This window comes from Enoplosus armatus, chromosome 11, assembly GCF_043641665.1.
Source record: "Enoplosus armatus isolate fEnoArm2 chromosome 11, fEnoArm2.hap1, whole genome shotgun sequence".
Classification (NCBI taxonomy): Eukaryota; Metazoa; Chordata; class Actinopteri; order Centrarchiformes; family Enoplosidae; genus Enoplosus; species Enoplosus armatus.
This window is the reverse complement of record NC_092190.1, coordinates 2,127,508-2,145,216: the sequence shown is the minus strand read 5'-3', so window position 1 is coordinate 2,145,216 and position 17,709 is coordinate 2,127,508. Positions and strand designations below refer to the sequence as shown.

Genomic DNA, 17,709 nt, shown 5'->3' with positions numbered 1-17,709 from the left:
AATCTAGAATCAATCTGAGACCCAGATTGTGAAACCAATGAAAGGAAAAAGAACAGAATCAACTCTTAAAATGAAAAATAGATAAATATATATATATCACGATTAATATTCCATTCTTTGCCAATGACATTCACATTCTCGATTACATGTGAGTTTGTTAACTCATCATGCTCTCTGTGTGTGTGTGTGTGTGTGTGTGTGTGGGGGTGTGTGCTTTGTCTGTATGCATGCGCGCATGCTATGATGAGCATGCATTCATGAGTGTGAGTTTGTCAGTTGTGTACAAAGTGTGTGTGTGTGTGTGTCCGGTGCGTCTAATTACCTCTGCTGATTTTTAGGTGCTGATTAACTCTGGGCCGAGCAGCTGTAGCTGTTTGATGAGATCCAGCAACGCGAGAATAGGAGTTCCGCACCGTCAGGATGAGGCCGCCGAGATTCGAAAATGTGCCTCATTGTCGACAAAATCCCATGAAAAGACCGAAAAACCAACAATGAACCGATCCTTCCACCGAGAAAAACACCTCGCAGGTCCTCCTCCTCTGCGCCATAGAGCCCCATTAGCGTAAAACATAACTGAGCCGGGCTCCTCGGTTACGACCAACATGGGGCATGTGAAGCCTCTGAAGTGGAGTCATACCGCCTCGGGATGAGCTCAAATCTTTCGCTCAAGTGGAAACACTTTCAACTCCTGCGGATGCATCGAGTCAATTTTATTTACGTATCGCAAAATTCGCCTCGAAGGGCTTTGCAATTAGTACATGCGAGGACCTTTTGTAGTTTATTTTGAATTAATCCCTCAACGCCGCCCTTGTGCCAGATATTACTCACTAGCACACCGAATCCACAGCTGAAAATAGTCCCCAACAAATTCCCTGTTTCCTCCTGTTTGAGTGAAAGTGACACAGGAAATACTTTTTCAAACGCAACGCTATGTGTTCACCCGTCTTGGGAACAAACAGGGCGAGGGGGCCAGCAGGGTGGGGAAGTCGGGGAAGTATCGAGAGATAGTAATTCATTGTTGGTTTCCATGAGATTTGTTGACAGAGAGAAAAAGAATAATAAAAGAAAAACAAAAAGCATAAGAAGCCTCATCCTCGAACTCAAACCTGTATCCAGGGGCGATGTAGTGCTGCTAAGCTGCTCTGTACGGCTGTCTCTTGGTAAATGTAACAGAAAGCATTCGAATGTATTTTCTTCAGATAACACAAACTATTTGTTGCTGTGTCATGATCCGTTTTTTGATGTATTTTTTTTTACGTTTTCTCATTCATAATTTAGATTAACGAATGAATTAATGAAGCATTGTAACCCAGAAAGATTATTCAGACGTTTGGAGAAACAAACCTCTTCACGCTTGACAAACACAGCTGACGTCTCGCAGTAATCGTTGGCCACATCGGCGAGCACTTCAGCAGCGATCCGCGATGACTCGCACTCTGATGTCAGCAATCATTTGTGCTTCTTCTTCTTTTTTTTCTTTTCTTTCTTTTTTCATTTTTGTTGTTGTTGTTGTTGTTGTTGTAAAATGATTTGGGAAGTAGATGTGAAATACAAGTAATCAACACATGACTGAATATAAAAAGAGTTTCCTCAGTTCGTGCATCTGTTTTGAAGGGCACCGTGCTGAGAGAATCACGCTGTTCTGGTCCCAAAGACTGGTGTGTGTGTGTGTGTGTGTGTAGTTATCTGTTGTGCCTTAATGGAAGTCGTAGTGTTTTTGTGATTTCTCTCAAGTGCCTGTGTGACTCTGACACTCTCTGCCCCCCCCCCTCCCCTCCCCTCCCCTCCCCTTGCACTGGAGGTGAGAGGTCAGATGGACCAGGTCCGTTGGTTTAGGGCTGCAACTAACGATTATTTACATCATCAATGAATCTGCCGATTATTGTCGCGATTAATCAACTAATCGTTTAGTCTATAAAATGTCCAACCGTCCAAAACCCAAACACCCTTCATTTACTCTCCTAATAATCCAGTCATCGAGTAATCGTTGCAGCTCTGCACGGGTTTAAGGCGTCATCAGTAACCGCCGCCATACAGGGACCAGCAAAACAACTCCACGTCCCTCTTGCCGCGTCCAAAACCTTCCCTGCGTTGCCTGAGTTTCGTCCTCAGTATAAACCTGACTCAGGTGAATCCAGGTGTGTGAGTAATCGAGCTCAGACTGTCGGGTTGATCAAAGTGCTTGTCTCCGGTGTAGTTTCTCTCTGTGTGTGTGTGTGTGTGTGTGTGTGTTCCGTATTGTGAGTGCGGTGCTGTCTGTCTCCCCTTGTTGTGGCGCCCTCGTGTCCCCGTAGCTGCTTAACGTCACCCCTGACCCTTTGACCCGCCCTCCCTCGCTCGACGCTGCACTGGTTTCGCGCTCTCCCAGGTCGACTCCAGGGGTCACGATTGGACGATGATGTCGCTCACATTTGAACCCATCTCTGACGTCAGTGAACAAACAAACAAAGCCAGCACACTCAGTCCGTCCTTCCAAAACTACAGTCAGCGCCATCAGCAGACATAATGCACAGACGTTCACTGACCTGATCCTTCTCCGTTGCTCTCTGGAGACCCGAGACCGCTCCTCCGTCCCTCTCGTCCTTCTCGTGCGTTTGAGCCTGGTTAACTGCTCCTGTGACCCGTTCTTTGATGTCTTTGATTCCTCAAACAAAGCTGGTGATATTTAAAAGAAGAAATGTGAAAATAAATCTTTTACTCGTCTTAAACCGTCCTTGTGCATCGTTTTTTTTTTTTTTTTGTGTGTGTGTGTTTCTGTGGTGGAGATGCAGCTACACCTGAGGCAGCGATGCCCGTCCAGGTGGTACTGCAGTATTTCAGCTTATTACAAAGATAGAAATTATGATGAGGTTAAAAACACTTTCCAGCAACACACTTCCATTGCAAGGCCTTAACACCACTTACCAATGTAGCGTCGAATGCAACGTTGACCAAGCCAGAGATTAAACCTAAAGATCCAGGATCAATATGCCTTCTCTGACGCAACGCTGTCATATCCACTTTTATACACTTAATGGTATTAAATAGGTGGCGCTGACAGGTGGTGTCGATGAAGGGGTACTTGAACTTAAGCCTGTGGGGTTACGTCAGACAAAGAAAGGCAGAGAACCACTGACTTGCAGTTATAAAAAAAAGCCCAAAATGAGCTTTTGGTGTCAGAATAAAGGTCTGTTAGACCTTGGTTTAGCGTGTTAGCATGCTAGCAACGTGCAGCTGAGGCTGATGGGGACAGGTCAGGTCATGATTGAAGTCAGATGATCGCCAACGTCACTGCGATTCCTCCTGAGGGGGACATTAATGTCTGGACCCGAACTTAATGGCTCTAATCTAACAGCAGAAGAGACATTTCATTCAGAGCCACAAATGCGAACCTCGTGGAGTCATTGGGATTCATCCTCTGGGGACGTTGAACATGGCGACCCATCCAACAATAGTTGTTGAGTTGTGGAGAGGCAGTTGAGTTCTCGGTGACTGTAACGGCAGCGTCACCTAATTTACGGCGCAGTGAATGAAAAGCTGGTTGCCAATAAATCGCCGGAAGTGGGTCGTAGCTGGAGGCTGCAGCCAAAGGCTAATAAGACGGATGGACAAGTGATTTTACATTAGACTCGCATTAAGTGTCATTTTCAGAGCAGCCGCCCAGCCTCACTGAGACCCGGCAAGAGGGGGTTCATTTCTATGGAGACTAGACCAAAGCCAGACCAGCGGGAGGGCAAGAGAAAGAGGTTCCAGTCTGGAGTCTAACAATACCACCTCTACATGTCAGAAATGTCAAACTCCGAACATATAACCTTTCATCCTGATTTACTCAGGCAGCCTGCTCTCCGATTCAAACCTTTCAGACCAGTCTAGTCTCCTCAGTGTGTGTGTGTGTGTGTGTGTGTGTGTGTGTGTGTGTGTGTGTGTGCTTCTGCTCGGCTCTGCAGGGCTAAGATGCCGTCCTCTTTCATCTCCTCTGTATTTAATTTAATCTCCCCTCCGAGCTCCCCACCGCAGGGCCCGTTCACATAAATCCAAGAACTGTAAAATCAATACGAATCATGATTGGATGCAGAAATAAGGACGTCCGTGTTGAGATAATGTGCTCCTACTGTTTTAATTTTGTTTTGTTTTTTCCAGGCCAACAAGATTTCCAACCTGCAGTTGCTTGTATGAGCGCCGCCACTAGAGGGCAGGTGACAACCACCAAAGCAAACTCAATGCAGACTGCTGTGCAAATAACGAATATATATATATATATATATACTGTATATGTGACATTGTTTCTGTCTCCTGATTCTCTCGTGTGCTGCTATAACTGCTGTGAGATGTGTTTGCATGCAGGCCCCACGTGAAGCGGCGTACGGAGGCTTTGCCGTCATTAATCCTGATGATTAGTCATGTTGTCTCCGGGCTGGGGTTTTTTTTTTTCGCTGGTTGACATGTGGCACTTAACGTTGCTCTCGACGCTCCCGTCTGAGCTGTGATAGCCAGAGGCTTGTACGATCACGACACGTCAGGCTTAGTCACTGCGACCACTTTCCAATACCGCGCCACGAGGTTGTGTAACTGCAGCACAGCGGCCCGGTGCTGCTGGGGTTGCTGTTTTTCCTCATTTCGTGTAGGTATCAATACATCTGCATGCAACTACACACACACACACACACACACACACATGCTCCCCCAGCACCTTTAGACCCACTGTCCTCTCTTTATTAGACTACAGACCTGCTCCTGGCCCCCCCCGCTGCAGCTTTGCTGTGATATGAAATCTGACACTGTCAATTTGCCTCCTAATCCGTCAGACGGTGGATTGGATTCAGATGGCGGTGTTGTGGGGCGCGGGGACTTGGAGCCGTGGCCTAGGCAACTGCCAACCGCCATCCGCCCACAGCCGCCCCGCCCCCCCCCACACAGACACACACACATAAGTTCCCTCAACAGTGAAATCATCTGCAATCTACCATTAAATGTTCCCACTCCCAGACTCAGTGTGTTAGATTGTTTTCTTGTCCGCAGGTATCGGGGCTGCTCACAATCTCTCCCCTGGGTGCCGAGGTGAATTGCAGCAACGAAGTTCACTATAAATAACTGCTTCTGATGGGAAACTGCTTCTTTCTTTCGTTCTGCGACGCTTTGGGATTTGCCATACTTCAAAATAACATTAATATATATGTTTGTTTGTTTTTTTATTTAAGTTCACATTCCAGCTACAGGGAAACAGGACTTTCCACAACAATCATACTTTCTAAAAGTGGGGGCCCTTTTATGCCTTTATTATCAAGCTGACAGTCGTGAGATGACAGGAAATGAGGACAGAGAGAGAGAGAGAGAGAGGTCCCCAGCCGGACCCGAACCGGGGACAACTCCAAGTCCACCAGGGTCTGCCCCAGCAGTCAATACTTTTAAAATAAATATAAGCCATGTGAGGACACCAAGGATCATTATTATCATGCGAGTGCCACTTACAGCGCAAATAAAACACCAAACAACAGTTACAAGCCATCATTAAGGGCAGATTTTGCGTTGCCATGTTGTGGAAGATCCTTTTGGGTGGTGTTTATCCTTCTGTGAGGTCATAACGCAGGTAAAACGTTGTCACTAATAAACGGTTCTTAAAGGAACAGTTTGAGCCATAGCCGCTTAGCTTATCTTAGCTTAGCATAGCATAGAGACCGGAAACAGCTAGCCTGTCTCCGTCTGAAGGTAACCAAATCCACCTACAAGCACCTCTGAGGCTCACTGATTAGCGCCTCACGTGCCGTAAACAAGTCCGTTTTTGGCTTTCACACTACAGTGGGGGGGGGGGGGGGGGGTTTCTCGGTGGCAGCGAATTCCTGGAGTCTCCGTCGTCACCGTGAGTTTTGCCAGGCAACCAGTGGCGTGTAAGCGATTTACGATACAACGTGTCAATGGACGAGCTTTGGAAGCGCTTGTAGGTGGATTTCGTAACCTCTGGAGACCACCAGGTTCACTCCCACGGGCTCAGCTGTCTGTCTGTCTGTCTGTCTGTCTGTCAGCGCCAGACACTCAGCGAAGAAAGCAAATAAGTATATATTTCTCAAAATATCACAACCACTTCTTTAATCGACCCAGTCCAATCCTTGTGTCGTAAACGTTATGAAATTGTTTGGGCTTTTCCACAACTTGGCAGCAGTAGTTTGCTGGCTTTTAACCGATCTGTGGAGTGTTGGTGAATGCTCCATTAAACCTGAATTAATTAAGTCATTAGTTACAACTCAACTAGACGAGGTGGTGCCAATGTTTCAGTTTCGTCTCATGTGAGCTGTGGCTCCACTGTCAGACGCAGCATATTGCAGGTGATACAGCCGTCACTGCCTCTCATCCCGCCTGACTTCAACAGAAAGGATGGAGCTATTCCAGCCGACGCTGAGCCCGAGGCGTTCGGCGCTTCCCCCACCTCGCAGCGCTATAGGCTTTCCAACTTATTGTCCTGGGCTGGTGGGACCTCCGCAAGATTCACTGCGAGACGCTCAAAAGATTACAGCGTCCTCTCTTGTTAGACATTTCACTTTGGTCGGACGAGGGGAAATTGAGCTCTCCAGTCGTCCACCTTCGTGGTTTATCGGGGGATGTTTGCTGAGATGTCGTCATGCACAGAGCTCGCTTAAAGGAACAGGTTTGACATTTTGCTGAGGGTCATCGTGTTAGCTGGTGGGCATGTTTTGAACAGAACCAGGCTGGCTTCATCTTGACCACGCAGACATGAGAGTAATGTCTCGGCTAACTCTCGGCAAGAAAGGGAATAAGTGTAGTTCCCTCTGGAGAAAATGTTGCGTTCATAACATCCAGCACAGCGTAGTCTATTGGTTATTTTTAGTCTGAAGTTCCACGAAGATCCTGGCGCTGGAGCTGGACCATTAGCCTCAGAATGGCTTCGTGGTGACATTGACGGAGCACTGAGGAGGATTTCATCTGATACGGAGCCATCAGAGCCTAGTAATGATCAACATCACTCACTCTGTCAAATCCACGCAGACAAAAGAAAGTGACTGCAGCAAGGAGAGAGAGAGAGAGAGAGAGAGAGGTAAGATCTGCAGAGGGGAGAGGGCGAAGGAGGTGACGGTGCAGAAGCATCAAGAGGAAGCGAAGAGGAAGGGGGGGCACTTTGTTCAGGTACTCTGATAACAAAAAGAGTCTTCTGTCCGTCCTGATCCTTGGGTTTCACTTCCCGAGAGTCTACAGGGGTGCTTGAGGAGAGAGATTTGGACTTCAGAGTAGAAAGAAAATGGCGCCTACCTACGACATGGAGGTCCTTGTCCCCCCCCCCTGCAGGATCCGAGCAGGAATGACCCAACCGCGGAGGGGAGACACAGACGGTGGACGAGAGAGTAATCAAATCAAAATCGCACGAGGCTTGAGAGTTTCAATGCCAGGCCCTGGCAGTGTGTCACTCTCTCTGGCCCTGCAGGCCTCCCCATCACAGCTCTAAAGTGATAAATAACTGGGGTAAATAGTGAATCCACCCCAGGCTGCAGTGGGAAGGAGGAGAGGAGGGGGTGGAGGAGGAGGGAGAGAGAGTCGAGGGAGGCTTTCTGAGTCTTAATCCCTGGAGTGAAATGACTGCAGTACAAGTCGAGCCCTGAACCCAAACTAATCTTTTTCTCTCATTTTCTCCCCCCGTACAGTAGCGTCTCTCCTCGGCTGTCTTCTGCCCGTTGTAGGTAAATGGTCCATTACAGCGGAGGCAGAGGAATCAACACTCAAGTGTAGCACTTAAGGGAATCAGCCGCCACTGTCATATTCCCGGCTGGTTAAAATGTCTTCCATTTAAATGCATAATGCCTCAGAGGGTGGAAACAGCTAATCACAACTCATTCTAAATTAGTCTCCGCAAATGGCAACCTGGCTTAATCATACTGGAAAGCTAACTGTGTAGAGTGTTATTTGATTATTCCGCCTCAATGAAGACCCAGCATGAGAGCTCAATTTCTGCAGGGGGGGGGAAGTTGGGGCGGCGTGTGTGTGTGTGTGTGTGTGTACAAATACAAATGCATCATAGTGCAAAGATGCAAGAAAGTCATCAGATTCCATCTGCTCACCTGCAGAGCCAACTGCGACTCTAACGTCACTGGGGGAAAGGTTTCGCGGCAAAATCAGGAAAGAGGAAGAATGTGTGAGAGTTACGCTGTATGGAGCAGTATTTAGCACCTAAACTGCCGCAGAATGTACTTTGTGAGCGAACAGGAGCATGTGTGTGTGTGTGTGTGTGTGTTAGGGGGGGGGCTGTTGTGATCTAACGTTCCCCTCAAAGAGAAGCATCCAAAGGAATCAATTGCGGTCACACTTGGTTTGGCAGGATGTTGCTCTTAATTCAAACTCACTAAACGAAATCCTACTTTTAGCTCACTGAAAGTTTGTCATCATTAACGCGGCAATAATGATCCAATATAATATATAACAGTATAACTTTTCCTTTCGATGCATTTCTATGTTGCAGTATTTCTACTTTTTACTTCAGTAAAAGATCTGAGTACTTCTGCAAGCGACGCATGAAAATAAGAATGATCAGAAAATCGAAGCAACAGGGGCCGGGATGTCTTTTAGTCCCACATTTTCCACTCGATAACGTCTTTCATTGGACCCTCCGTGTCTTAGGAAGACTTTACAAAGCTCCTCCACGGTCAAATAAACTCATTTCCGTGTGTGCAATTTGTACAAATGTTTTAGATATCTTTCAACTGGCCAAATATAAGATGGTAAGATCTCATGCCGGAATAAAGACCCCTGTTATGGTGGATTTCTTTTTCGCATGTGTGGGCTCCATGAGCTTCTCACCATTCACTGACGCCCGTTAACCTCCATCGGACTGCAGCTAAATAACCATTTCTACACAAACTCTGACCAGCCAGCAGAATGCACTGCCATCACACCTTTGTGCGCTCCGCACCACGTCGTCCTCTGTCCACCTTGTGTTAGAGTCGTGAACACAGCTGTGTGTGTGTGTGTGTGTGTGTGTGGGTCGCTCTGATTGCCATCCATTTGCTTGTAACTTGACGCAGCAGTGAAATGGTTCTGTGAAATTACGCGCTTGCCTTTTCTCTGTATCACATGCGGAGACATTGTTTATCATAATTTGATGCCTCCCCCTGAGTGCTTTCAGGCCGCTGCCATCACTTGACATCAAAATGACTAATAAACCAAATGGGACGGTGCACTATTTTTTGCCACACAATCCAAGCGAGATGTACAGTAGCAGGTCACTTAGAATGATTGGAAGGTATTAGAGATGTGGCCTTAACTGAGAAACCCTTTCCTGACGCACGGAAAGAATGAAGCGCTATTTTTTTTTTTTTGGGGGGGGGGGGTGCTCGATGGTAAAAGATGATGAGAAATCTCTATTTGAGTGTTACAAGCTCGTATATATATATATATATATATATATCTCGGCTCCCTCATCATCAGAATGGAATAATTTACATCAGGGCCCTCAGGGTGGAACGAGCGAGTGGAGAATCTCAAGTGAAGGAAGCGGCTTGCCGCGCGCACAAAAACCTCTTGGAAGATCTGGATATTTATTGAAACATTTGCATGCAAGCGGAAGAGGGAGCAATGGGCTTCATGTGTGTTTCACCGGGCTCGCCTATCAGTCAGGAGAGTCAATAACGGGTTGTCATGGCTACAACCAGAACTTAATATTATTGCATTTCATTTTATCCAGTTGTCAGTCGGCTAATCACTAACTCTCCCTGGTGTCAGAGTTATTCCTCTCTTGACCGCTCCGCTCCATGCTGGCAGCTCTGCGAGGCTTGAGACCGAGACACAGAACATCAGCATGCTAACAACGACAATGCTAAGATATTGTGGCGTGGCGTTTGCCACGTTCATCGCCTTAGCCTAGCGGCGTTAGCATTGCAGGTATTGCCTCCTGCATGTTCGTTCATGTTCATGCCTGCCCCCCGGAGATCTGCCCCCCCCCCCCAAGACCAACAGATTTACTTGCATGAAGCCAATTGAACTTTTTAATTCAGAACCTGCGAGCAGAGGGTGAATGCATCCATTACCCTGCTAATTGAATTCAAGTGGTGGAGAGCAGTTGAGAGTGAATATGAAAATGTTTCCTCATATCTGGTTTATGGCACTTCTCAACCTGAGTCACTGGTACGAGACTATCTATTTATATACAAACAGAAGCGGCGCAGCACTGATGATGATACATTTGCAGTTCATTTTCAGAGTTACGCTCTGGGAAACGGACGAATCATTACAGCAATCAAAAATAATATATTGAACAGGCCATCTCGTCCGCCACCGGCATTTCAAAAAAAAAAATCGCAACAAAGATTTAGAACAACTGAGCGCTCGCGTTGCTCTTTGTTCAAAGCACACGGCGGCAAAGAGAAACCACTGCAGCCTTCGTCAGAGCGCGCTGTCTCCCTCTGTTTGGCCCCTTCAAGCATCTGGAGGAGGCACAAACAGTGGCGAGGCAGACTGCATTAGGCCCTCGGTTATTGCTAATGCAGAGGAGAAAGCCTCGGGAATTGTTATCCCTCTCTTGCCTGTTCACGGATGGCAGCTTCACTCTCCGTCTCCCATCTCCCAGGCATGACCCCGTTCACACGCTCCACTGGCCACTTGCTATTGTGGGCAGCGCGGCTGATAGCCGGGCCTGTGGGGTGGGGGGGGGTGGGGGGCCTGTTGAGAGGCTGACCTCACCTCTATCTCTGACACGCAGGTGGGGCCCGAAGAACCGGGAGGGGAGGCCGCCTGCGTCAAGGAGAAGGGAAGGGAGGCGGCGGGGAGGAACGAACCTTGAGGGAGGTTTGTGGCAGACGTGCAGTGTTTTGCATGAATATTAAAGGATGAGGCTGGGGCCATTTCATATTCTTCTTATTGCCAACAAATCCCATGACGATACCAAAAACGCTCAATGCAGCTAAAGGCAGCTTGATTGCAAACAAAGTCAGTTTTCCCCAGGACAGAGGGTCTAAGGACAGAGGGTCTAAGGACAGAGGGTGTTGGCCTTTGACCACATGAATAAAATTGACTTGATCTGCACAAATAGTTGCACATTAACGGTAGACAGCACAAATTGAGGCAAAGATGCGTCCACGCAAGCAGAAAACATTTCAACTTGAGCAAAGAATTCACACCCGGGTCCCCAGGTTGTATGACTCCGGTGCATAATTACACTTTGAGATGAATCAGAGACTTAACTGGCACATGAATACTCCACATTGGTGTATACGTTGCTAGCTAGCCACAGTAAAACGTCTGTACAGTCGGTTTGTATGATGGGGACGCATAAACGCCTGATTTGTTGGGGACTATTTTCAGGCGCTGATTAATACACGTTTGGTGCCGTAGTGAGCGTTCACGGGGGCAGGGTGGTTGGATCGGTGGGACTGACTCAAAACAAACCCCTGTCCGTCCTAATGAGACAACCCGCTCCTCCCCTCTCTCTGCCTGCAGTGGACTAATGCTGCAACGGCGGCAGGATGGGAAGGGCCGACTTGGGCGTGTTCCTGCGTTATTGCAAGGTGGTTAGCCTCGATGCTAACCTTGTAGTCGCAACAGATAAACGGGCTAAACGAGCTACTTTTGCTGCGTAGGTGAAACCTGAATGTTGGATTTTACTTTGATATGACTGCCAGCTGTGGCGCATTAGCGCACCTCGACACGTCTGCGGGAGGTATCATCGTAGTAGTTATATTTGTTTATTTCAAATAAAAGCACATTTATACTCCACGCAACGACGTGGCTCATTCTGGACAACAATGGAGGTCTATGGCACCGAGGAATAAGTTCAGGCTTCGGTTACACAGGAAATACTTCATAATAAACAGCACTGTTGGAACACAAAAGAGCCACCAGCCCCGAAAACCAGAAGCAGTGTGTCCTCTCTTTATCTCTGTCCCTTACAGTCACACACACACACACACACACACACTCACACACACACACGGATGCCGTCTGGTTGTGTGAATCAGCATCAGCCTCACATCTGATGCACCAGGAGCAGGTTTCAGAGATGCTAAAAGAAGCGAGCGGATGGAAGGAAAGAGTTTAAGAATTATGAACACTCCTGCCATGAAAGTAGAAGCAAAATCCAAAATGCGCATGAAGGGATGGCACTTATCGTTGTGATGGAAGTATTTGTGATTAAAAAAAAAAAAAAAAGGGGTGACTGTTCCCCCCCTCGTGACTCCGAGGAGAAACTTTGATCTTATGTGGCACGAAGGCAAACACATCTCACCCACACAGTCAGAAAATACTCTTTTAAATTTGTTTTCAAGCCCTCTTCAAACGAGAGATGAAAACCGCAGATGAAGCTCGGGTTAATTGTAAACTTTTTCCCTGAAATCAGGAGAGGCACTTCATCGGGATCCAGAGATCAAGAGGGAATCTTAGAGCGACTCACGCCTTCCGATGGCACGTTATCAGAGTAACAAGCCAAGGCGCTAGATTACCTGGTAAACACACACACACACACGTGACCAGCTAACACTGAGTGTGAATATCGGCCAAACGTCCTGAATCCTTAAACGCTTCATCACTCGTGCCGCCATGTGAAAATGTACGGCAGAGGAGCGCCGAGCCCGTTGTGGCTCGAGGAAGCTTCGTAATGAAACGCCGTTGTGTCTTGAACTCCCGAGTTCAGACGATATAGAAAGCAGGAGATTTTCTGTAATTTGACTGTCTGCTGAGGGAGATTACACTTCGCTGGTCTCTCAGAGGCGGATGTCTAAAATGCTTTTAAAAACTCTGGATTAGTGTAAAGTGTTGATTTTCATTCTGGTACATCGACCTGTGAAGAGTGCTCTATATATTCTGTATATTTCTGGAGTCAGAGAGGAGCAGCTTCTCACATTGAGGGGTTTTGGGCTGGAGATTTTAATGGTTGTAGTAATGGATTTGGCCTTTGAAGTGTTCAGTTGGAGGACTTTGTAGATGATAATAGTCTCTGGAGGGCTTGCGTTGGATAAGTCTGGTCTGACTGGCCTTGCCTTTGAGCGGTAAATTCTCTTGGTGCTCGATTTGCATGCTTGGTTTGGGGGCTGCGGCCATTTTTTTGTCCGTCGCGGGCAAAGACTCGGGGTTTGATTCGGTTCACACTACAGGTACCTCTGGTTTACCTCAGACTACCTTTTGTTGCGGTGAGTAAAAAGTAAAAACGCTGCGTCCACATTACACAGTAATCTACCAGGAATGTGCGCTTGCACGTATTCCATTGTCCAGCGAGTGTCTTACTGTTTCACCTCGCACTGAAAAGTTGAGCCAGGGTCAGCGTTCATGCCGGAGGCCTCCTGCGTCAACCAGACGCCAGCAGTTCAGTCTGCTGAGGAAGATCATGTGACGTGATTAAAAGCTCCAGAGCAGGCGCTGAACGGACCTCGTGGTGAGATCAACACTTCTCAGCTCCTGCCTCGCCTCAAAGGTTTTCAGTTAAAAAGGGGGGAAACGTCCTCTGGTTACTGCATCGCAAAAACAAAATGTCACCCACCGACAGGGTCGTTTGCAGATTTCAGAAGTTTGTTTTAAAGCTTTGAACTGTGAAAGTTTCAACACTCAACGATCTACTTGACTCTTGCCTTCAAATGTTTGTTTTCTCTCTTATTTGTCTGTTGTTGTTGTTGTTGTTGTTTTTTACGGCGCTGGCAGCTCGAGCATTAGCTCTGTTTGTATGTGAGAATTTACTGTTTACTGCAGCAGCGGAATGTAACTAAGTGCATTTAACTCAAGTACTGTATTAAGTACTTGTACTTGCTACTTCTGCTCCACTACATATACTTGACAGCTTAAGATATTAGTTACTTTGCAGATTTAGAATATTAATACAAAATATAAACCAATGAATAAATGATTGTATATTATTATAGATATACCAGCTGCAACATTAATGCATCACTAATTATAATCCAGTAATATTTTTCTGCCATTCTGCATAATAAGTACATTTACTTTTGGTACTTAAGTATATTTTAATGCCCCCCCCCCCCCCTCCGTCTCTCTCTCTCCCCTTTCATTTCTGCTCCCCCGTCTGCCTCCCGTACGATGTCTCCCAGTGCCAGCTCAGACCTGACATTTGGTTTCATGCTGCAAGCAGCAGGACAGATAGAAAGTCAGATAGGGGGAGCAACATGGAGAGCGGCGGGAAGAGGGCGAAGAGGAAAACTACTGAAAAAGGCTCGGTGGAGGAGAGCGGTGGTGACGGAGGTGACAGGCGTTAATGAAGAGATAACAAAGGGCAGGATGAATGGAGGTAAAGAGATGAGGACGCAAGAGCCAGGCCAAGAGTGACTGAGGAGGGGAGAGACGGAGGGAGGGAGGGAGAGAAGTAGTTTCCATAGTAACCTGTAGTTGTGTGAGTCTGAGGTAGGAGGAGGGAGAAAGGTGGAGGGAGAGACAGAGACAGAGAGTTGTGTCGCGGTTTAATTGCTGCTCTCCAGCCTAATCTCCCGAACAGCCCTCCTCGGCCCGCGAGGAGGGAGAAACTCGCCCCCAAAAGAGTCGTTCGCTGTGTTGAACCCCGTCCTCAGACGGCGGCTCATGAAGCTTATAAGCCTGTAAGCCTGTGAGCTGTACCTGCAGCTCGCTGCGGTCGTCCATCACTTCGCTGCTGACAGATAATGTACAGAGGGAGAAAAGAAAAAAGACTAATGCCAGTGTTCTGCGCGTGTTAAAGGGGAACTTTAAGCTGATGTCACTCGAGTCAAGGACTACAAGTTTTAAAAATGGAAGGAGTGAGCTCACCAGACCTCTGCAGCCCGCTGCTCTCGCAGAGGCTCCGGGCTACATTAACCGTAACTATCGCGCTCTCGTTGCATTGTGGGTAATGTAGGCACCTGACGAGGAAGAAGAATGAGACTGTCCTCCAGCAAGAACAAACAACAGAATCAGTCGTGTGTGCCCCATTCGAGCGACAACAATGTTTCCCTAACCATAGTCAAGTCGTTCTTGGGCCTAGATCTAACCAAACCTTAACTTCACCAGTGTCAGATCAGAAAGCACTTTATTTTGGAAAGCATTACCTGTACAGGTTTCAGAAGACACAGACAAATGGTGCCGTCTTGTATGCTGCGGGGTCAGATCAGAAATGTGCTGTTGGGAGGGACGAGGGACACACTCGTCATACATCGTTTGATCTGGAGGACTACTTGAAAAGGGCAAATTGTGACCTTTACACTTTTTGTGCAAGTTAAGCAAACTACATGTAACAATGTCAGCTAGTATGATTTTGAGGCGCCGTTGGGGGGCGATTCTGTTACCGTTTGACAGAGCCAGGCTAGCTGTTTCCCCCTGCTTCCAGTCTTTGTGCTAAGCTAAGCTAACACAGTATCAATCTTCCCATCTGACTCTTGCTGCCTTTGGTGTTTGACACCAACTGTCGATCCGTTCCTTCAAGTTTAGGGAACTGTTGTCCACTGAACCATCTCTCCATCATCACTCACAACAGGCCAAATGTGTCCCACCACGACGTACCATTAACAACATCTACCCTCTGGTCTGCTGTTGTGAATGAAGCCATGTGCAGGCTGTGAGGCTCGACGATGACTTCTTTTTTTTTTGTTTCTCCTGTTACTGTAATCAGCTACATGGCGAGTATAATGACAGACTGGTGTATTTCTGGCACGTCTTTCTTCCTGCCTCTACATGCACATGAGGGTCTGTTTGTATTGGTTAGAAGTTAATGGCGTGGGGCCCCCGTGGATTTTCACCCGGAAGGCACGTTAGACCCAGTGAGCTAGCTCCAAATGCGCCGCACTCTCCACATTTTGGCAGTGGTTTTGGTGTGTGTGTGTGTGTGTGTGTGTGTGTTTGCGCGCATGCAGTGAGTGTGTACGAGCCCGGTATGCACGACTGTGTGTGCATGCATGTGTGTGGTTTTTAATAGCTTGATTCCCTTCAGGGGGGTGGGGGGCAGAGAGGCGGTTGCCCGGGCATTCGAGGAGATAAAGCACTCAGAGTGCTCTGAGATGGTCTTACTGCAGCACACACCAACAGCACCCAAATCCAATCCTTACTTACTGCCTTCCTCCTCCCTTTGAAGACCCGGCACAATCTGTTAGAATATTCCAGTGTGGGGAATCTCCTTAGCGGCTCTGTTTCCACTGGTGACCTGAATCCCCAGTTGTTTATGTTTTCGGCTCTGTGATTGACCGCTATGCAAAAGGACTACCGTTTTTGTGTGTGTGTGTGTGTGTGTGTGTGTGTGTAAGTGCGATATGTGGGAGTCTTTAAAGCCAGATTAATGTTTGTGTCCTGAGGGTGAGAATCACACACACAGGCCTACTTAACATTTTAATTGTGGATTCACACTCCCTTAAAAAGACTGAAATCATATTTGAATGCTTGCTGAGAGTCAGGTGATTGATACCACTCGCATATGTGGCCGGCTCATACAGCCAGGAGATGTTAGCTTAGCTTAGCTTGGCATGAAGAAGGTGGGAAAGCGTGGCTAGCCTTGATTATTGACTGCACAAAAACCAAAAAAGGTTGTGGTTTTACAAGGGGGGGTCATGCGCTTGAACGGTGCCCTGTCTGGGTGCACTGAGGTGTTGGTTGGCGAACTGACTAGAAGTCAGACCCACACCCATGTCTTTAAGATCTGCACCAACTGGGACTGCAGCTCCAAGGCCTCCAATCAGCTCGCCAGGTCAATGCAGGACTCCGTCCCTCTCCCTCTTCCGACCGGGCATCATCGAGAGAAAGAGAGACATTTCCAATTCAATTGTACGACGTACAAATGAGGTACAATCCAGCCCTCGAGTGCTGCAAAGTTTGTAGGTGCAGAGAGAGAGCATATTAGGTGAGTAAGTACTCAGCAAGTTTTGAAGACAGAAAGGGATCCTGCTGACCGAATCAAGTTCGGTAATCATTCCATCACCCGAGGGAAATACAGGAGGCGAGTTTAAGCTGAGATTTCCTGCCTCACAGTGAACGAGGAGGCTCACAAACCTGAAGGAGGGAGTTCGGGTCGGTGGGTGACGAGCTAGCGGGCACTGTCTTTTCTGGGTTTGGGTTCCTGAGACGGAAGGAAGAAGACGGGTGCTGAGAAGACAGAGGAGGGAGAGGTGAACAACGCCCCCCCCCCAAAACTGTGCAAACACGTATCACGAGTTGATCCTGAGGAGGGTTAGGGCCGCAGCGAAACAGGAACAATAACGATAATAAAGACTGACTATACAAAAACTGACTGGCACGGAAAAAAGATAACGTCGGGGGTCGATTCTGCTGCTGCTGCTGCTGCTGTCTGTGTTCGTCACGACGTTTGTCACGACTCTGGAGCCTCATCTCATAATCTGCTCCCTTGCCGAACATGAGCTCTCCTGTCATTTCAGATCCGGCCCCTCCCTCCTGCCCCGCGGTGACCCGCGCACCTGTTTCCACTTCCTCATTAGGCCTCGCATTATCTATATATCTGCCGTGATGTGATTGCTACTTAGTGTTACCGACGGCTCCCCCGCCTGTTTCGGACACCTGCTCGTCTCTCGGGCTTCGCCAGCTGCCCCCCCCTACAGCTGGGTACTCGTCTCTTCCGATCCGCACCCGTTTTCCGGTTACGAGTAAACTTTTGCTTTAGCCGTCTGGTAAATTTCAATGTATTCATTGTCTTTTTCCGTCTTTTTTTCCTGTGCAATGTATATTACATAGTTTCTCTTTACTTCTGACGTTATTGTGTAACAGGAGAAGGTTTTTTTTTTATAAATGTCCTCTGTAGAATGAAGACCTGGAGAGAGGACGCACCACACGTCCACAGAAGAGGGA

General features: G+C 47.6%; 1 long non-coding RNA gene across 1 annotated transcript; it reads left to right on the top strand.

Moving 5' to 3' along the window:
• The first annotated feature begins 699 nt into the window (after window positions 1-699).
• On the top strand, window positions 700-2,708 carry LOC139292726 (uncharacterized). The gene is made up of 2 exons (XR_011597623.1): window positions 700-1,160; window positions 1,279-2,708. It is a non-coding gene; the product is annotated as an uncharacterized lncRNA (long non-coding RNA).
• Window positions 2,709-17,709: the final 15,001 nt, after the last annotated feature.